The 22,406-nt window shown below is 41.7% G+C and overlaps 1 protein-coding gene across 2 annotated transcripts in view; it reads left to right on the top strand.

Moving 5' to 3' along the window:
- Positions 1-4,173: 4,173 nt before the first annotated feature.
- Positions 4,174-22,406, top strand: part of YES1 (YES proto-oncogene 1, Src family tyrosine kinase) — a 145,286-nt gene continuing 127,053 nt past the window's right edge. Inside the window, exon 1 of one of the 2 annotated variants that reach the window (XM_050767649.1) lies at positions 4,174-4,184. The gene's annotated coding sequence lies outside the window, so the exon portion shown is untranslated. Of the gene's footprint in view, positions 4,185-6,025; positions 6,034-22,406 lie in introns of those variants that run through there. The other variant, XM_050767650.1, reaches the window with a different exon arrangement.

Raw genomic sequence — 22,406 nt, 5'->3', positions numbered from 1 at the left:
TTAGTTTAGTTGGAATAAATTTACTTATTTTGGTTTACTCTTGTGGAGTATATTGCTGTTATACTCTTTGTGTAGGAATACAGGACAAGCTTACTGAATGTTTTCTTAAACACTTATTAATCTTCCAGATATCACCTTTCATCGAAACTCAAGACTTACGAATGGACCTTATCATACTGATGCTTTCTGACTAAGCTCCTCTCTAACCTGAATGCAGGAGACCTTCATAGTTAGGCAGGAATATCATTGCCCCTATTCAACCTAAGAAGTTACAGAAGAAGAGTCTTCATCCCTCTGCAATCCTTAGGATTAAGGGTTCTCTTATAAAAAGAAGGGGGGAAATGTCAGAGGCATGTGAACCAGAGCAACTCTATCTTAAATAGGAGCTGGGTAAAATGAGGCCAAAACCTACCGGGCTGCATTCCCAGATGATTAAGGCATTCTAAGTCACAGGATGAGATAGGAGGTCAGCATAAAATACAGGTCATAAAGGGCTTGCTGATAAAACAGGTATAAAGGGCTTGCTGATAAAACAGGAAGAAATGGATTCCTGGAAATGGGAATGGGACATAAGGTTGCAGTGAAGGAGCTGGTCAAAACCCACCAAAACCAAAATGGCCATGAGAGTGACCTCTGATCGTCCTCACTGCTACACTCCCACCTGCGCCATGACAGTTTACAAATGTCAGGAAGTTACCCTACATGGTCTAAAAAGGAGAGGCATGAATAATCCACCCCTAGTTTAGCATATCATCAAGAAATAACATGAAAATGAGCAACCAGTGCCCTCGGGGCTACTCCGTCTGTAGAGCAGTCATTCTTTTATTCTTTCACTTTCATAATAATAAATTTGCTTTCACTTTACAAAAAAAAAAATCATGATAAAATAACCACCTATTCAGGATACTTTTGAAGATTTTTTTTTTTAAGATGGAGTTTTGCTCTTGTCGCCCAGGCTGGAGTGCAGTGGTGCAATCTCGGCTCACTGCAAACTCCACCTCCCGGGTTCAAGTGATTCTCCTGCCTCAGCCTCCTGGGTAGCCGGGACTACAGGCACCCCCACCATGCCCCACTAATTTTTGTATTTTCAGTAGAGATGGAGTTTCACCATCTTGGCCAGGCTGGTCTCGAACCCCTCTCGTGATCCACCTGCCTTGGCCTCCCAAAGTGCTGGGATTACAGGCGTGAGCCACCACGCCCAGCCCGCTTTTGAAGATATTTTAATATCCAAGTATTCAGAATGGGATGACGTCTTAAGCCAGTCACTCACCACTCCCTACCTCTTTCTACGCAAACAAACATACATTTTGTCTGCTCTATAACTCTGTTTTGCAACCAGCAGAGCAGAATCTACCCAGAGTGGTCAGCTCTTACATTGCAGCAGCTTTTCTTTTACATTTTTTTGGTCTGGAAATTAGAGTATTTTATTTTATTTTATTTTATTTTATTTATAATTTCAACTTTTAGATTCAGGAGGTACATGTGCAGGTTGTTGCTTGGGTATACTATGTGATGCTGAAGTCTGGGATACAAGTGATGCCATCACCCAGGTGGTGAGCATAGTACCCAGTAGTTCATTTTTCACTCCTTTCCCCTTTCCTCACTGCCTGCTTTAGTAGTCCCCAGTGTCTCCTGTTGCCATCTGCATGTCCATGAGTACCCAATGTTTAGATCTCACTTATAAAAGTGAGAACATGCGGTATTTGGTTCTCTGTTCCTGCATTAATTCACTTAGGATAATGGCCTCCAGCTCGCTGCAGCCTTTCAACATTAACTTGGCCATGCCCTGAAAAGGCCAAACACTGGGTCCTGGTGCATCTGGGATTATGTGAGAGTCTTCTGTGGTTTAGAGGCTCCTTTATCTATGGATATTGTGTCTGTGCCTGCATTTCTGAATCGATGCTTGCTCCTGATTTGGTACTTGCTCTTCACCCCTAAGGGGAGTTTTCCACTTGATCTATTCTCAAGCTAAACCCCAGACTCACCTCTGCTATTTCTGTCTTGTTTCTGATCCTGCTTCCAGGATTCATGCTGCCCACAGTGTCCCTCCCCGGGAGATGACCTAAGTCCAAAGTCCCATGGAAGCTGTGCTCCTAAATTTAAAGCCAAAAACAATAAAAAGGATTTGAAAGGTTTAAGGAAAAATGATCACGATCAAAGTAAAAGAGAAAGATGATATATGCTAAGTATTGTGGCCCTTGAAGAGGATGTGACTGGCAACAGGAGACAGAGATGGGATCTTTTAAGAAATGAGGGATTTCACAGGCAGAGGAGCTCAAAACCTACAGTATTGTACCATCCTTGCAAAGAAGGGGTGAATCCTATTCACTATATTCATGATTATCAGAAAGTGGGTTTCTAGCCAGAGGTGCCTTAGAAATCAATCATCCAGGCCGGGCGTGGTGGCTCAAGCCTGTAATCCCAGCACTTTGGGAGGCCGAGATGGGCGGATCACGAGGTCAGGAGTTTGAGACCATCCTGGCTAACACGGTGAAACCCCGTCTCTACTAAAAAATACAAAAAACTAGCCGGGCGAGGTGGCAGGTGCCTGTAGTCCCGGCTACTCGGGAGGCTGAGGCCGGAGAATGGCGTAAAAACCCGGGAGGCGGAGCTTGCAGTGAGCTGAGATCCGGCCACTGCACTCCAGCCTGGGCGACACAGCGAGACTCCGTCTCAAAAAAAAAAAAAAAAAAAAAGAAATCAATCATCCAGTCTAACCCCCGTATGTCACCTTTGAAGATTCTGACCCAGGAAGGTTAAATGACTGCACCTAGTTCATACAGCTGCCCAGTGGCAAAGGTGAGACCAGAACCAGCCCACGCTTTTCCCACTGTGCCTCTTTCCCACTGCTTTTCTGCTTCTAGAAGTTGGACCAAGACCACCTTCCTCTAGGTGGATGAGGCAGTCATACAGTTACCGGTATCATTTTCTCCAGATTTCCTTCCACATGGCTATATCTAAGACTATAAAATCAAAGTTTTAGAAACTAACTCCACCCAACAAGGCAGGCTTCTGCCTCTGCTTCCGGAGTCCTTCCCAGATTCTACAGCCACATGTCACCCACGCCCTCCTTCAAACTTTATTCCCCATTCTTTTCCCATTTCTTCAACTAGCTGGTTTTGGCTAGTAGAGTGGTAAAGTATGTTTTCATAGAGGTCTATTAAAAGCCAAAAATCTTCAAACCCTTAGGAATCAGGTTAATGGTAGGACTTGAGAAAAGATAACACGTGGTGAAAAGGAAATCTCCCCATCACAGCTCAACTCTCATAAAAGGGACTGGGAAAACGCTCATGGAAAAATTATGTTTTTCACTCGTCAGTGAATAGAACTTAAGGAGAATAAGTTTATCAGAACTTCCCAATATGATAACTGAGAGCTACTTCTGATGGGGGGCACGGGGAAGAACGTGTTCTGAAGTTGGGAAGACAACTGTGTGGACGACTCTTGTCTGCCTGGGTAGCTTGATGGCACTGGGAAACTGAACAGAGGGAGGATGGTGGTTTGAGCGAAGGCCAGGTCCCCAAATGGCACTGAAGACAAACTTCACTTAGTTCATATATGTGTTCAGGGCTGGCTTAGCACTCGTGGCAGTCTCCAGAGGTTCTGTTTTCTCCGTGGTTTCTGGAGTTCTTTCGTGCTTTGTATTTACCCATTGTATCAGTCCGTTTTCACACTGCTGATAAAGACATACCTGAGACTGAGTAATTTATAAAGAAAAAGAGGTTTAGTGTACTCACAGTTCCACGTGGCTGGGGACGTCTCACAATCTTGGCGGGAGGCGAAAGGCATGTCTTACATGGCAGCAGGCAGGAGAGAAGTAAGAGCCAAGTGAAAGGGGTTTCCCCTTATGAAACCATCAGATCTCACGAGACTTATTCACTTCCACGAGAACAGTATGGGGAAACTGCCCCCATGATTCAATTGTCTTCACCGGGTTCATACCATAACATGTGGGAATTATGGGGAGCTACAATTTGAAATGAGATTTGGATGGGAACACAGCCAAGCCATATCACCCATTACCCAAGCATACTAAACAAATATTTTTATTTTTTTTGAGACCAGTCTCACTTTGTCACTCAGGCTAGAGCGCAGTGGCAGTGTGATCATAGCTCACTGCAGCCTCAACTTCCCAGGCTCAAATGATCCTCTTTCCTCAGCCTCCCAAGTAGCTGGGGCTACAGGTACACACCATTGCACCCAGCTAATATTTTATTTTTTTGTAAAGACAGGGGTCTCACTATGTTGGCCAGGCTGGTCTAGAACTCATGGCCTCAAGTTATCCGCCTGCCTCAGCCTCCCAAAGAGCTGGGATTACAGACATGAGTCACTGCACCCAGCCAAGAAGCTTTTCTTCATCCATCTGAACTCTTACTGCAGCACAATTCTAGCACTAACTACCTGGAGATCACACAGACCCCACAGGCTGAGAACACAGTCCTCCACAAGAACCTCCCCGCTTAGGCACCAGCCACCAGCTCCAGAGTCCCAAAGCCACCCATGCTTCTCTGTCCAACTAGTTAAAAACCTGGAGGTTCCTATCTGCCTCAGATTTGATAATTTAATAGGACAATTCACAGAACTCAGAATAGCACCACATTTATTGTCTTCAGTTTTGGGGTTCTTTTGGGATTGTAGGGGGGAAGTGTCCCTTGAGGCATTCCCATTTTTTGAGACGGAGTCTCGCTCTGTCACCCAGGTTGGAGTGCAGTGGCATGATCTCAACTCGCTGCAACCTCCGCCTCCTGGGTTCAAGTGATTCTCATGCTTCAACCTCCCAAGTAGCTAGGATTATAAGCGTGCACCACCACACCTGGCTAATTTTTTTATTTTTAGTAGAGATGGGGTTTCACCGTGTTGGCCAGGTTGGTCTCAAACTCCTGGCCTCAAGTGATCCACCAGCCTCAGCCTCCCAAAGTGCTGGCATTACAGGTGTAAGCCACTCTACCCAGCTTATTGTCTTCAATTTTAATATAAAAGGTACAAACCAGGACCAACCAAAAGAAGAGACCTGTAGAGTGAGGGCTGGGAGGGTCTCAAACATGAAACTCCACGTCCTTTTCCTGTGGAATCAGGATGTTTCACCCTCCTGGCTCGTCGTGTTCACCAGCTGGGAAGCTCATTGGAGCTTCAGAGTCTATAGATTTTACTGGGATTTCATTATTTGGGCATGGTCCATTGCCTCATTGGCTACCTGACTGAACTCAACCTCCAGCCCCACTCCCCTTTCTGGAAGTTGGACTGATACCACTTGGCTCAAAGCTCCACCTCTCTCAATCACATAGTTGGTCTTTCTAGCGTGGCCAGTTCCCATTCCAAAACTAGGGGCCCGCCATGAGTCATCTCACTAGTGAAAACTCAGGCTTAGTCTGGGGGGCCCACCATGAAAAACAGACACTCCTATCACCGAGGAAATTCCAGTGGTTTAAATTCTCTGTCCCAGGAATCTGGGGCAAACACCAGACAAATTCTTTATTACACAATACCTAATGTGACTTAAGATGATGCCTATAGATAAATGAAGACTGTTGAAATGTATCGTATGAAATTCTTGTAGACTGTTTTAGTCATTCTAGATGTCATTTTGTCAGTGAAATGACTTCTAATTTATGGTCCCAAAGGGAGTATTAACCAGCATTAAATTATCAAATTAATTATTAAAATTTTAAGAGAAATGTCAAGCAGTCTTTTACTATGTCTTTATGTGATTTTTATTTATCTTTTGAACTATTCAGAAAACTTTTCAATAACTTGAAAATAAAATTTACCTTTTGTCCTTCTTATTTTTTAATTAATTTTTTTTTTTTTTTTGGAAACAGAGTCTAGCCATGTTGCCCAGACTAGAGTATAGTGGCTATTCACAGGCGTGATCCCACTCCTGATCAGCACAGGAGTTTTGATCTGCTCCCAAGAGGTCACCGTATTGATGCCAAACTTGGTGCAGACACCTGATCAGCATAGTGCACTACAGCCCAGAGCTCCTGTACTCAAGCGATCCTCCTGCCACAGCCTCCTATGTAGCTGGGGCTACAGGTGTGCACAACTGCACCTGGTAAAGTCTCCCTTTTGGTAATCATTTCCTTCAATTCTTCTCAGAACCTAAGGAGCCACGCTTTCTAATATGATGCACACTCTTAAATAGAAAGAAGGATAAGAAAATGAGTCCTAACTTGACTTATTTTAGAAAGAAATCATAACCCCTTCATAATAAATACTGGAAAACTGTCCTGGCATTTACAATAAACTTCTACCATTTTAAGTTGACCTAATTTCATACTACATTATAGATAAGAACCCAGACAATAGAGCTGATTAAAGAAAAAGTGGTTATGGCCATTAAAACATGTAGTGGTATTAAAGATGCATAACTGAACCAGGTGTGTCATGACCAATGTAAAGAGAACATATCACGTTCATTTCTTTTACTGTGACTTCTAAGGCACATGAGCCTTCACTCAAGGTTTGTGGACCAACATCTATAGATGGGCTCTAGAGCTTCTGTTAGCTGTCGATGTGATATATAAAATATTACACGTTGGTATGGAAACTGCATCATTTTTATCTGATTCCCAAAATTCATGTCCGTGACCTCAGAATCACTTTTGTAAAGAATCCCTCCTTTAAGAACAGTCACTCCCTAGTGTTTCCCAAGCTTTGAAAACTAGAATTCCTGCCATCATAACCCAAGGGCCTGATACTGGGTGTTTCCAACTTCCCCAGCCTTCCTGAGGCATTTGTTCCCCAAATAAGTTGCCATGGGCCTCCATCCCACATGATGTCTTCAGCCTTCCTCAGTACTTGTAAGAATTCTTGGTGGGAAGTATTTGCATTTCTCCTGGTCACCTCTCACTTGGATTTTCTACTCTACTCACTTCCTGTAGAAACATCTGCAACCTGAAAAACAGATGTTTTGTTTGTTCTCCAAAGTGCTGTTAACATAAGCTAGTTGCATATGATAGAACTTTATGGAAGGTTTAGAACTACTGAGAAGGACTGTGTACTGACCATGTTTCTAGCTCCTGGGAAAATGCTTTTACATCTGCCCTATGTGCATATGCTGGGTGTGCCTCGTTTGGGATATAACATGCCTAAGTCACCCTGCCTGGGCTTCCTGCCTCCCTCATTGCCCCTGCCCCCTTCCTCTTGTGGTATATACAAAATGTGGTGTATACTTACAACAGAATATTATCCAGCCATGAAAAAGAATGAGGCTGGGTACAGTGGCTCACATCTGGAATCCCAGCACTTTGGGAGGCCAAGGTGGGAAGATAGCTTGAGCCCAGGAGTTCAAGACCATCCTGGGCAACATAGTGAGACCCTGTCTCTACTACTACTAATAATAATAATAACAATAGTAAAGAAATGAAATTTTGGCCAGGTTCAGTGGTTCACACCTATAATCCCAGCACTTTGGGAGGCCTAGATGTGTGGATCACCTGAGGTCAGGAGTTCGAGACCTCCTGGCCAACATGGTGAAACCCGTCTCTACTAAAAATACAAAAATTAGCCGGGCATGGTGGCAGGTGCCTGTAATTCCAGCTACTCGGGAGGCTGAGGCAGGAGAATCGCCTGAACCCAGGAGGCGGAGATTGCAGTGAGCAGTGAGCCGAGATCATGCCATTGCACTCCAGCCTGGGAGACAAGAGTGAGACTTCATCTCAAAGAAAAAAAAAATGAAATGAAATTTTGATACATGCTGTCAACCCTTGAAACCTTGAAACTGTTATGCTAAGTGAAATAAGCCAGACATAGAAAGACAAATACTTTATTATTTTACTTATATTAAGTATCAAGAATAGGCAAGTTCATAAAGATAGTAATAATTAATAATTGTTGTACAACATTGTAAATCTACTTAATGCATGGAATTTGTAGAGTTCCTCTTGGAAACTGTGAGTAATTATCTTTCAGTGGCAATCATTTCCTGATCTGTTGGCCTTACTATACCTCAAATTTTCTATTAACGTATTTTATTTTAGAACAGATCACAACAGAGCACAGAACAGGAATGAACTTACAATTTAATACCAGATATCATTGTCACTCAGACATTCCCTTAAAGGGAATTTCTTAGCAGCCATATTTGCATGGGACTTGGCTCCCTTCTGGGGCCATTTCTCCCCATGGTTTTTCTTCTCTCAACCTTGGAGTTTCCCATCCCATCCCTCTTTGTGTAGCAAAGGAAGTTGAGAATGTTCATGGTATTACTTTATTAGACAGAATGGCTTCATTTTCCTTTTTTCAATCTTCACCAGTCTAAGACTTCCATACCAAAAGATCTACTAAGATTTTACCTAAAGAAAAAACAAACCATCTGCCTCTAAAATAAATGCTGCTACTCCCTACATATGGATAATGTGCAGCAACAATTTAATCTTTTAAAGCAAATGTTCTTTCTGTTAAATATATATATTTAGTAAGTACAAAAGCAATCCATGCAGAGAAGGATCCTAAGTACACTACCAATTTAAAACATTAACTAACAGTTTAGAATTTAACATATAAATATTATAAAGAATGGTATCAGTAACAACATTACTATGCAAGAATTAATGGCTTTCTAGTATACCAACAATAAGCAGTAGAAAACAAAATGGTAAATATTCCACTAAAAATAGCCATCAAAGGCTAGGCGCAATGGCTCACACCTGTAATCCTAGCATTTTGGGAGGCCAAGGCAGGTCGATCACTTGAGGTCAGGAGTTCAAGACCAGCCTGGCCAATATGGTGAAACCCCAACTCTACTAAAAATACAAAAATTAGCCTGGCGTAGTAGCACACACCTGTAATCCCAGCTACTCAGAAGGCTGAGGCAGGAGAATCGCTTGAACCCAGGTGGTGGAGGTTGTAGTGAGCCAAGATCGTGCGCCACTGCACTCCAGCCTGGGCAACAGAGCGAGACTCTGTCTCAAAATAAATAAATAAGTAAATAACCATCAAAGAACATACCTAAAAATAGTCTTAAAGAATGCAGAGGAACAATATTAACGTGCTCAAAACTCTACTGAGGGCACAATTATTTAAACCTGAATAATAGCGAAACAAGACATAATACTTGAATGGGAAGTCTCAATAGTGAACCAATGTCAATTCTGATATTATGCAAAACAAAATTTTAAAAGCATTTGACGTTAGAGAGAGGAAATTCAGCAGACTATTATCAGATTAACCAGAAAATACTAACATGACGGAATTGCTAGAAAAAGAAATGTAAAGAGAAGGATAATGGGAGGAAATACACATTGAGGGTATGATAAAACTACATTCCGGATACTTGTACATCAATATTCATGGCAGCATTATTCACAGTAGCCAAAAGGCGGAAACAATTCAAATGCTCACTGACAGATGAATGGATAAACAAAATGTGATATATACATGCAACAGAATCTTATCCAGCAATCAAAAAGAATGAGGCTGGGTGCAGTGGCTCACACCAGGAATCCCAGCACTTTGGGACGCCAAGGTGGAAAGATAGCTTGAGCCCAGGAGTTCAAGACCAGCCTGGGAAATATAGTGAGACCCTGTCTCTACGAATTATAATAAAGAAATGAAATTTTGATACATGCTATCAACACTTGAAACCTTGAAACTATTATGCTAAGTGAAACAAGCCAGACATAGAAAGACAAATATTTTATTATTCTATTTATATTAAGTATCAAGAACAGGCAGATTCATAGAGACTGAAAGTAGAATAGAAATTACCAGGGGCTGTTGGGAAGGAGCATGAGGAGTTATTATGTAATGGGCATAGAGCTTCTGTTTGGGATGATGAAAAACTTCTGGAAATGGATAGTGATAATGGTTGTACAACATTGTAAATGTACTTAATGCATGGAATTTGTATAGCTGAAATTTGCTGAGAGATAGATCTTAAATGTTCTCACCACAAAACAAAACCAAAAAAAATGGTAAATAGGTGAGATGATAGATGTGTTAACTAACTTGATTATGGTTGTCATTTCATAATATATATGTTTATCAAATCATGGGTTGCACACCTTAAACTTCTACAATGTTGTCAATTATTTCTCAATAAAGCTATGGGAGAATAAAAATAGGGATTTGTCAACAACATAAGATTATTGTGAGGACTAAAATTAAACAAGGTGTGTTCCACGGCTATCAGTCAATTCTTCATCAACAGACATCTTCTTGTACCTTCTCATCTTTCCTGAGTTCTAACTGGAGCACTGCAACCTATCAGATGTGTAACTAAACTCCTCAAGATGTAGTTTTCCACCTGTAAAATAAGGGATTAGATTATCTTTATTGCTATGTTCACCTTTAACATTCTCCAGTTCAATACAAACACCCTGAAAATCGTCCCTGAGGAAGGGGTCATTCTGATTGCTAGATGTGAATTTGGCACTTAGAAGAAGCCCAAGTTGTGGAAGTGATACAGAAAATTTCAATAAGGAACAACAGGAGACTTTGGCTGGGGACGGTGGCTCACGCTTGTAATCCCAGCACTTTGGGAGGCTGAGGCAGGCAGATCACTTGAGGCCAGGAGTTCGAGACCAGCCTGGCCAAAATGGTGAAACCCCATCTCTACTAAAAATACAAAAACAAATTAGCCAGGTATGGTGGCATGCTCCTGTAATCTCAGCTACTTGGGAGGCTGAGGCAGGAGAATCTCTTGAACCCAGGAGGCAGAGGCTGCAGTGAGCCCAGATGGTGCTACTGTACTCCAGCTTGGGCAACACAGCGACACTCTGTCAAAAAAAAAAAAAAAGGAAGAATAAGAGACTACAAACATTCTATCTAGGGAGTAGAAAGAGGAGTTCATTGTCAGAATATATGCATCTCACACAATGGATCATCATTAAAATCAAATTACTCATGAACAATGAGTAGGACTTTGTAATATTTCAATTGCATCAAAACTGTCCTTGAACAAAAAAACATACTTCCTCCTCCATTCAGGTAAGAGTATAGCCTGTGTCATCCCATGCACTGTGGCATTTGTTCACTGAACTATTGTCCTTCTCAAGAGATGGTTTTTCACCCTAACAAAAATAACTATGAATCATTGATTCTGTGAATATTTTCTCCCTTGCTTTTTTCACAGAACGAATGACAAATTTCCATATACTTATTTCTTAAATAAGCAAAAGTTACCATGAACCTGAAATGGTCTATACTACAAATGCAAACTGTTGCTTTTTAAATGTCAGTTGGGGGTAACTATGAGTTTCCAATTAGGATCACAATTCTCCTAAGGAAAGGATATTCTCCATGAGTAACAGGGGGAAAAAGTTTCACAGAGAATGAAAAGTCTACCAATATTTTGAGGTTTTTAAAAAAATTTTTTAGTTTTTAGAGTTGTTTTTCCTTTAGCTACACCTGCTAGAATAAAATAAAGTTTTGTTATATCCAACTATTTATATGCCTTGAAAACTAAAAGAAAAATATTACCCTAGCATTTATTTTCACAGCTTTACTCTAGTGACTATGAGTGATTTGTTCAAAACATTTTATGTATGTTTCCAGGTTTCCAAAGGCCAAAAAAAAAAAAACATTTCACACAGACACAAAATGCTTTTTATCTGTTTCCTGTTAAAGGATTATTTTTATAAACATCTGTGTATAATCTAATCTAACATACAGTTCTTTCTTTATGACGCTGCTATGAATAGTAATTTTCATCTCTATTACAATGTTCTCACAGGGATTCTTCTCCACTTAGATCACTTACTACACATTCTTATAATGGCTTGGCGAACTAATTGTCTGTCCAGAAAATGTAGTCTCCTTGAAGGCAGAGTCCATAACTGGTTCTCTCAATAAGTAAGTTATATAAAAGAAAAGCAATGAATATGTTCATTCAAAGGGAATATATATGACATAATATGACATTTGCAAAATATATCATATCCCCCCCAAAAAAATTGTATAGAATTCTTCAAGGTCAGATTTGTGATACAGAAATTCTATAGTGATTTTAAATGTAGCAGTAGAAGGCTAATGTTTCTAAAACATTTACAGCTCTAAGATGCTATCATAATAGACTTTGTTTTGGGTTTTTTTTGGTTTTTTTTTTGTTGTTGTTGTTGTTTTTTTGAGACTCAGTCTCGCTCTGTTGCTCAGGCTGGAGTGCAGTGACATGATCTTGGCTCACTGTAACCTCTGCCTCCCGAGTTCAAGTTATTCTCCAAGCTCAGCCTTCCAAATAGCTTGTATTACAGGCGCCCACCACCACGCCTGGCTAATTTTTGTATTTTTAGTAGAGATGGGGTTTCACCATGTTGGCCAGGCTGGTCTCAAAATCAAGTGATCCGTCCACCTCAGCCTCTCAAAGAGCTGAGATTACAGGCGTGTGCCGCCATGCCCGGCCCAGACTCTTTAACTCCTAACCTATTATTTATTTAACTAAAACTTCAAAGTTTTCATTCTTGGAATGCCAGGAATGAAAATCACTTCTGGTATTAGAGAAGAACTTTATATGTATATATATTTTTTAATTTTTATGTATATAAATACCATATTATGAAATGAGGAAATTGAAATCAAATTAAATGTCTCTCAAGATCTCCTATACTTTGTTATTTTGCAACTGCTTAAAATAAAATAATCGAAGGCTGCTAGAATTAGAAGGGACCTTGGAGTTCTCCAGTCCAAATCTCTCATATTGCAGCCAGAAGAGGCCCAGCAGGCAGGTGCCTCACCCAGCAACCTGCTAACTCCTTATTCAGATTCCATGGGGGAGCTCAGGCCACCTGAATGCCACTTGGGCCACCAGTATTTCACTTTTCCATTCAGCCATCAAGTATCTTCAGTTTTAGCAAAGTCTTAATCATTCAACGAAAAACAAATGAATGGGATTTTTGTTTGTTTGTTTGAGACAAGGGTCTCACTTTGTCACCCAGGCTGGAGTGCAGTGGCCCGATCTCAGCTCACTGCAGCCTCGACCTCCTGGGCTCAAAGGATTCTCCCACCTCAGCCTCTCAAGTACTTAGAACCTCAGATGAGCACCACCACACCCAGATAATTTTTTTTAAAATGTATGTTGGCCAGGCATGGTAGGTCATGCCTGTAATCCCAGCACTTTGGGAAGCCAAGGCAGGTGGATCACATGTGGTCAGGGGTTCGAGACCAGCCTGGCCAACATGGTGAAACCCTGTCTCTACTAAAAATACAAAAATTAGCTGGGCAGGGTGGTGCACATCCGTAATCCCAGCTGCTCTGGAGACTGAGGCAAGAGAATCGCTTGAACCCACTAGGGGGAGGTTGCAGTGAGCCGAGATCGCACCATTGCACTCCAGCCTGGGTGACAGGGAAAGAATCTGTCTCAAAAAAAAAAAAAAAAAAAAAATTGTAGGCCTGGCACGATGGATCACCTGAGGTCAGGAGTTCGAGACCAGCCTGGCCAAAGTGGTGAAACCTCTTCTCTACTAAAAATACAAAAATTAGCAGGGCGTGGTGGTGCACACCTGTAGTTCCAGTTACCTGGGAGGCTGAAGCAGAGAATCACTTGAACCCAAGAGGCAGAGGCTGCAGCAAGCCGAGATCACGCCACTGCATCCCAGTCTGGATGACAGAGCAAGACTCCGTCTCAGAAAAAATAAATAAATGAAATGAAATGAAATGAAATTTTACTAATAATCTTCACAAAATCTGAATTTTGGCTTTACCTTGCCAATTTTTCAAAAACACCATCACAGCTTTTAGAAAGACAAACAATAGTTTGATGACTTAATAAATTACAGCCTCAACAAAAGCTAAATAGAAAATTCGGTTACAAGATCTATAACACAGAGAGACCACCTCTGCTGGGCCAACTTAACGGCTCCAGGGGACAAACGTCAGTCATCAGAGTTCTCTCTGCAGTAACATTTCCCGGCCTGGAAGCACCAGAGCGAGCGGCGTTCTGGCACTAACGGTGCAGCACCGCCACCTAGTGGTCTCTTGAAGGACTCACGCGGCCAAAACCTCAGTCCTTGGCTCTTGTGGTTTGCCGATCTTTTTAAGATTATCCGGACCAAGATGTGGTCCTGAAAATACTTCCACCTTATTACGAGGACGCCTCTGATCCACAGATTACAATCCATCTAACAAAGAAGAATCATCTATGATAAAGCCAAGTGGGACCAGAAACAATTTATTTTGTTGAGCAGAAACCTCAATCTTCATATCTTTCATTTTAAATAAATATATTTTTAATTATTTTAAAAATTATTTAAACTGCACTGTTTTATTTCCAGCTGCTTCCTATGTATAAAAGATGGCAAAATTGGAATTTACAGCAGCAATCTGAAGTGCAGCATTTTACAGAAACCTTCATGAGACAGAAAAGAGAACACAAAAATGAAATGGGAAAATACAGCATTTGTTTGACCAGTATGTATATACTAAAGTTGACATCCTGCACCAAAAAGGCACTTGATTATCTCTGAATATAGGTAGAAAAAAGAGAATACGAGATATTTTTCCCCAGGTTTGCTTGGCTGTTAGTGACATGTGAACTTGGACTTCATAAAAGTTCCTGTTCTTGTGCTGTGTTTGCTTGGACTCATGTACTTTAGATATAAGCTAAAATGACATTTCCTTTTTTTTTTTTTTTTTTTTTTTTTGAGATGGAGTCTGGCTCTGTCACCCAGGCTGGAGTGCAGTGGCACAATCTCAGCTCATGGCAACCTCTGCCTCCTGGATTCAAGCAATTCTCCTGCCTCAGCCTCCCAAATAGCTAGGATTACAGGTGCATGCCACGACGACCAGCTACTTTGTGTATTTTTAGTGGGGACGGGGGTCTTGTTATGTTGCCGAGGCTGATCCCGAACTCCTGGCCTCAAGTGATCCACCCTCCTCGGCCTCCCAAAGTGGTGGGATTACAGACATGATCCACTGCGCCCTGCCCAAAATGACATTTTTAAAAAGAATCTCCTCACCCCTGAGGACCAATAGCTGAAGAGTGAAGCCTGAAGGAGTCTTCGTTGGTTGGTGGATCCCAAGTTAATGGCCAAACTTTGCTCTTCACAGTCTATCTCCCAAGTAGTTCATGCATTCTATTCCGCATAAGAGAAGTCTGCAAGTTCTCTGCAGGGTGATTTTCCACAGAGGAAGACCAGAAAGTAATTACTAACAACCTTTTATTTGATTAATGTAAGAGTGAATTTGGTAATTTCAGGCAGGAAAAAAAAATAGAACTGCTTGAGTCAGTGCCTTAAGAATTCATTCATGGCCGGGCGCGATGGCTCAAGCCTGTAATCCCAGCACTTTGGGAGGCTGAGACGGGCGGATCACGAGGTCAGGAGATCGAGACCGTCCTGGCTAACACGGTGAAACCCCGTCTCTACTGAAAAAATACAAAAAACTAGCCGGGCGCGGTGGCGGGCGCCTGTAGTCCCAGCTACTCGGGAGGCTGAGGCAGGAGAATGGCGTAAACCCGGGAGGCGGAGCTTGCAGTGAACTGAGATCTGGCCACAGCACTCCAGCCTGGGCGACAGAGCGAGACTCCGTCTCAAAAAAAAAAAAAAAAAAAAAAGAATTCATTCATGAGAAAGAAATTCAACAAGTCGTGTCTGGGTTTAAAAAAAAACAAAAACCATGAGTGCAAATAACCCTGCTGCAGTCTGACACTCTCCCACTTTCTGTGTGTAGATGACTCTTCCAGACACTTGCCAGCAGTTACTGGATGATGCCTCGTGTTGAAAGTGACCTTGGGCTTTTATAAACCAGGAGATTGTAAAAATGGATCTTCATTCTACAAGAGAAGTTCTCAAAAACTCCTTGCACATCTCAGGCTATTCTTCATTTCTGCACTTCATGAAGGAACAGAGTGTCCCTGGGAACTCTGGGTAGCCTTGTGGAGAATGAGCTTCCCTAGGCTGCTTGTCCTTATCCTACAGGTCAGAAATACAAAGCATTGCCTGAATTGCCAATGTCACTTGATAGTCAGTCAGTCAAAAACAAAGGGTGAGGTCGGGCACCGTGGCTCATGCCTGTAATCCCAGCACTCTGGGAGACCAAGGCAGGCAATCTCAAGAACACCTGAGGTCAGGAGTTCGAGACCAGCCTGGCCAAAATGGTGAAACCCCATCTCTACTAAAAACACAAAAATTATCCAGGTATGGAGGTGCATGCCTATAATCCCAGCTACTCGGGAGGCTGAGGCAGGAAAATCACTTCAACCAAGGAAGAAGAGGTTGCAGTGAGTGCAGATCGTGACACTGCACTACAGCCTGGGCAACAGAGCGAGACTCCATGTCAAAAAAAAAAAAAAATAGCAAAAAAAACTTAAATAAATTCTCAGTGCAGAGGTTTCTAATATACGTGTGACCAATTCTAGAAACAATTTCTATAACAGTACAGGTGCTAAAGAGAATGAGAACTAAAGCTGACTCAGGAAATGGCTATGCAAAGCCTAAGAGCCAAAAAAAAAAAATAGCAAAAAAAACTTAAATAAATTCTCAGTGCAGAGGTTTCTAATATACGTGTGACCAATTCTAGAAACAATTTCTATAACAGTACAGGTGCTAAAGAGAATGAGAACTAAAGCTGACTCAGGAAATGGCTATGCAAAGCCTAAGAGCCAAAAAGAAGGTTTTTCTTCATTATCATTGATCATCCTCTTCTATTTTTCTTATTCACAAAATTAATAGATGCTTCCTTGGTAGCTTCAAAGTGAGACATTTGCTGCACCATTTCCTTTAGAAGAAAAGAGGAAGGGATTTAGTATCACAAAGGAATTTAGAAAATAGTAGCCTTATTCTGGAAATTGCCCGAACCCAGTTTATGAAAAAAGAACCACCATAAAGGCAGGGAACTCCCTTTGATCGAAAAAATCATTAATATCAGAATAAAAGTTAGAAATCAGCAGCTATGTCATTACTTCTCAAGTATGCCCAAATATTGTCATTTTAGGGACTAATTATTCTTTTCTCATTATTTTCTTTCTCATTATCATTCTTTTTTCAGTAATGATACTTGGTAAAAAAAAAAAATACACATTTTGCTTTCAGGTGAGGCTCAATATCACTACCTTCATTCTGATTTTTTGAAATGATCTAGAAGCATTTTTATTTTCCCTTAATTTTCCCCAGACTCATAAGGAAATGTCAGATTTCCTTTTGTTGGGCAGCCTTGCAAAAAAGAGACTCTTGAAAGACACGAAGAGAGAGCTGGGAAGGGGAGACACTGTGCACATGGCCTAAAGCACATTCCACCTTTTTATTCAAACGCTGCAGCCCATGCACTTTTGCTGTCGTGTCTTGCCATCTGCGTCCTTATTATCATTGGGAAGGAAAAGCAAACTCAGGGTCAAGCAACTAGATGTTAGATCAGTCTGGGTCACACTTTAACGTTTGTCTGCTTTAAAAAAAAAAAAGAAAAAGAAAAAATTATATAAAAATAAAAATAGAATAGTCCGGGATCTCCTTTTATATAGCAAACCAATGATCTTGGTTGCTAAGGATACCTTTTCACCACAAATATATAAAGTAGGCAGACTTTGACAAAAGATTAGCAATACTGAATGGAATCTTACAATGAGGCTGCCTGTTTCATACTGTTTTTCTTATGCCTGAGTGTTGTTTTAAAATGGTATTACACTTATAAATGGTATCACAAGCTCAGCTTGTTCAAAAATAATTTCAGGAACCTAATAAATCAACCTTAATAAAATCAAATTCTGCAGCCTAACCTGCAAAACTAGAATTACTACAGTTACCACTAGAATTTTTAGAATTTGTACACAGTTCCAAGTGAAGTCGAAACCGGGACTGAATTTACCACACTGACTGCCTGAAAAGCTAAAATTCACTACATTCTGCTAACTTGAGCTTCATTTCCTGCTGCCTGGTCACAGCCTAAGAGATCATTCCACACAAAAGGAAAAGGAAGAGGGGAGAGAAAATAATTGCAATGCTAATTCTTTCTATACATTATATATGGACTTTATTTCTTGGACCACGAGAAATGAATCCTTAAAATTGTCAAAACAAGAGTAACAAGCTACAACTAGTAGCTTATTAGAAAATTGTCGGGCCGGGCGTGGTGGCTCAAGCCTGTAATCCCAGCACTTTGGGAGGCCGAGGCGGGTGGATCACGAGGTCAGGAGATCGAGACCATCCCTGGCTAACATGGTGAAACCCCATCTCTACTAAAAATACAAAAAACTAGCCGGGCGCGGTTGTGGGCGCCTGTAGTCCCAGCTACTCGGAGGCTGAGGCAGGAGAATGGCGTGAACCCGGGAGGTGGAGCTTGCAGTGAGCCGAGATGGCGCCACTGCACCCCAGCCTGGGCGACACAGCGAGTCTCCGTCTAAAAAAAAAAAAAAAAAAAAAAAAAATTGTCAAAACAAAAGACTAAGAAGCTACAGGTCATCCAGAGCATGCTACCACTCCGAGAATGTCTACGTGAAAAAAAAAAAATGGGCATAAGAAAAATGCTGGAAGTCACATAACTCATGAGAGTCACATATCAAATAAAAGATTCATCAAAAAACACATTGAGCCAGGTGCAGTGGTTCACACCTGTAATGCCAGCACTTTGGGAGGCCGAGGTGGGAGGATCACTTGAGGCCAGGAGTTTGAGACCAGCCTAAGCAGCATCACAAGACTCAGTCTCTACAGAATTTTAAAAATTAATCAGGCATCTGCAATCCAGCCTGGGCAACAGAGGGAGACCCTGTCTCTCAACACATGCCCACGTAACACACATACACATGTTAAACAGTATGTCTCTCGTACAAAACAGAAAAAAAATAATTCTTCAAAGTGTGAGCATTACAGAGGAGGGTGCTTTCAAGACAATGTCATCAGAACCCTCCTGAATAATGGAAGTCGGGATTCAGAAGATGAAGAGGCTTCCCTACATGGGACCAGGCAGGTCAGGAGCACAGCCACCCAGATCCACTCTCTTTCTATTTCACATCAGTATCAAGGCCTCCACTACATCTCTCTCCATCTAGCCACCAGTGGGCCACGCACAGGCTTCCCTGGGGCCCGGCAAGCAACATTTTTAATAAAAATTGAGCCAACATTTAAAAATAAAAACATGTGGCCAGGCGCGGTGGCTCATGCCTGTAATCCCAGCACTTTGGGAGGCCGAGGTGGGTGGATCATGAGGTCAGGAGAATCCAGACCATCCTGGCTAACACAGTGAAACCCCATCTCTACTAAAAAAAAAAAAAAAAAAAAAAAAAAAAAATCAAAACATCTTATACGAAACAAAGCCCAGATTTCCTGCTTCTATTAAAATGAGAGGCCAGACGAGGTGGCTCACCCCTGTAATCCCAGCACTCTGGGAGGTCGAGGCAGGTGGATCACTTGAGTCCCGGAGTTCAAGACCAGCCTGAACAACAAAGTGAGACCCCCGTCTCTACAAAAAATACAAAAATTAGCTGGGTGTGGTGGTACATGCCTGTAATCCTAGCTACTTGGGAGTCTAAAGTGGAAGGATTGCTTGAGCTCAGGGAGGCCGAGGCTGCAGTGAGCCAAGATCTCACCACTGTACTCCAGTCTGGGCAACAGAGTGAGATGTTGTCTCAAAAAACAAAAACAAACAAACTAATCTGCTGGCAGTGAGCAGCAATGTGCCAGAGCTGTGCCCCCATCCCCTGCGCCGCCCACCCAACACACTAGAACAAACTAACCCTCAGTTTTCCAAACGTTTCAAAGACATGAATCCTGGAAGTATCCACATATGATTCCTCTGTTGAGGTGAAACCTAATCAAACTATGTTTAATCCCTCCAGAAATGAATCCTCTATGATTTGTTTTTAAGATGGAATGTCAGTAAACCACTGCATTTTCAACATATGTGCATTAGGTGATATTATGATATCATAAGGTCCAATGTCAAGCATGTTTTCCTTTCTTTTAAAACTTACTGATGAATTTTATTTTTCATAAAAGTCAGGTATGTTATTTACAGTTAGTTCTATACTTATAGACAGTTATTAGAATAAAAGACGAAACATATGTATTATTACACATATACCATATATATGAGTTTTAAGATTTAAGATTTTTGCTTTTTGTTTTTTGTTTTATTCTTTGAGACAGAATCTCACTCTGTCACCCAGGCTGGAGTGCAATGGCGTGGTCTCGGCTCACCATAACCTCTGCCTCCTGGGTTCAAGAGATTTTCCTGCCTCAGCCTCCTGAGTAGCTGGGACTACAGGTGCATGCCACCACACCTAACTAATTTTTGTATTTTTAATAGAGATGGGTTTTCACTATGTTGGCCAGGCTGGTCTCGAACTCCTGACCTTGTGATCCACCTGCCTTGGCCTCCCAAAGTGCTGAGATTACAGACATGAGCCACCACTCCCAGCTTTTTCCCAGGAAAAAAAAAAAAAAAAAAAAGGTTTTTTTTCCTCCTGGCTACAAAGATGCAGAAAACTTTCTAAGTTCTCAATGACACTAGTTCATTTTCTTTTTTATTGACAATCTTTATAACCACTGTTTCCATTTTCAGTTAGTTCATTTATAAATTCTCAGAAGCATGAAACCAACTCATTTTCTCAGTCACTAAAAGCTTCCTAAGTTTTTTTTTTTTTTTTTTTCCCTAAATTGCTACTTTCAGGCTGGATGTGGTGGCTCACACCTGTAATTCCAGCACTTTGGGAGGCCGAGGTGGGAGGATCACTTGAGACCAGGAGTTCGAGACCAGTCTGGGCAACATAGCAAGACCCTTTCTCTATTTTTAAAAAGATAAAAATTAATTTATTAATAAATTGCTACTTTCAGCCAAACTCAAAATATCTCCTCTTTTACAAACCAGACTGCTACGTATTCTGGGCGAAGACGGGAAGCCTGGCATTTAGCTCAATCTCCATAGAAAAGGATAATGCTCTACACTATGAAAATGAAGGTGTTCTCACTTAACCCAGGATGAATAGGCTTGCCCCATTCTACTACCACTGTATTACTTACAATGTTAAGCCTCACTTTGAAAAAATGTATTCATTAATTTAATAAATGAGAAAACGAATCACCGAAAATGTTAATATAATGTATGATTTACTGTATTACAAATAAATTGGGCCGGGCACAGTGGCTCATGCCTGTAATCCCAGCACTTTGGGAGGCTAAAGCGGGTGGATCACCTAAGGTCAGAAGTTCTAGACCAGCCTGGCCAAGATGGTGACACCCCATCTCTACTAAAAATACAAAATTAGCCCAGTGTGGTGGCACATGCCTGTAATCCCAGCTACTCCAGAGGCTGAGGTAGGAGAATCACGGGAACCTGAGAGGCGGAGGTTGCAGTGAGCTGAGATCGCACCACTGCACTCCAGTCTGGGCAACAAGAGCAAAACTCCATCTCAAACACAACACACACACGTATATTGGACACTCCCCATGCTTCAGGTACACCAATTCCAAACACAAAACTCAGCAGCAAATCTTTCTTCTTCTAAACCAGGTTCGTGTTTGACGTAATAACATGAGGGCTGTAGGAATAGCTTTTGCCCAAAAGTGCTTCCCCCAAAAGAATACTGAAATTACTTTTCCCATTAAAAATTCTGTGAATGATGATTTATCTTCCTTCTACCAGTCATCATTAAAAATAGCTAATTTAAGTTTTTATGAAGTAACTCAGAAATCTAACTGCCAAAAACCCTGAATAGAACGAAGATACATTCCACTTTGAATGACAGCACCTAATGAAGTGTTATTCTTCTGTGTAATGAATAGAGCAGCCAAAAGTCTGACACGAGCTATGCTATTGGCTTCAGCCTCACACCCAACCCAAGAGGAAGGCTCAGCACTCCTGAGCCCAAGAGGAAGGCTCAGCACTCCTTGGCTCTATCCTGATCCTCTGTGGCTTCTCTGGGGGTTCCTTCCTTAATAATCTCACTCTTGCCCTCCATTCTCTTCAAGGCTACTCTTTTCCAAAGGACCCAGGGGGAACCAACCAGACAGTTTTGTATGAAATTCCTCAAATTCTAACCACAAATGTATTTATGGAATAGACAGAAAACCTGTGGTGGGTTCATGGTGAGAAGAAATGTTACTGTAGGAGGTGGAATTCTAAGATGTCCCCCAAGATTCCTGCTCCCTGGTGTACAGGCTCCGTGTCATCCTCTCCCCTTGAGCATGACTGTGACTTGAGCCTATGATGGGACAGTTACTCTCATGATTATGTGACATCCTGTGACCAATGGGATTTTGCACATGTAATTAATGCCCCTTAGCAGCTGACTTTGTTGTGCGTGTGTGTTTTGGGGGGGTTTGGGGGTTTTTTGAGATGGAGTTTTGCTCTTGTCACTCAGGCTGGAATGCAATGTCACCATCTCAGCTCACTACAACCTCCACTTCCCGAGTTCAAGTGATTCTCCTGCCTCAGCCTCCTGAGTAGCTGGGATTACAGTGCCTGCCACCATGCCCAGCTAATTTTTGTACTTTTAGTAGAGACAAGGTTTCGCCATGTTGGCCAGGCTGGTCTCGAACTCCTGA

This window comes from Macaca thibetana, chromosome 18, assembly GCF_024542745.1.
Source record: "Macaca thibetana thibetana isolate TM-01 chromosome 18, ASM2454274v1, whole genome shotgun sequence".
Lineage (NCBI taxonomy): Eukaryota > Metazoa > Chordata > Mammalia > Primates > Cercopithecidae > Macaca > Macaca thibetana.
This window is presented reverse-complemented; position numbering and strand designations above follow the sequence as displayed.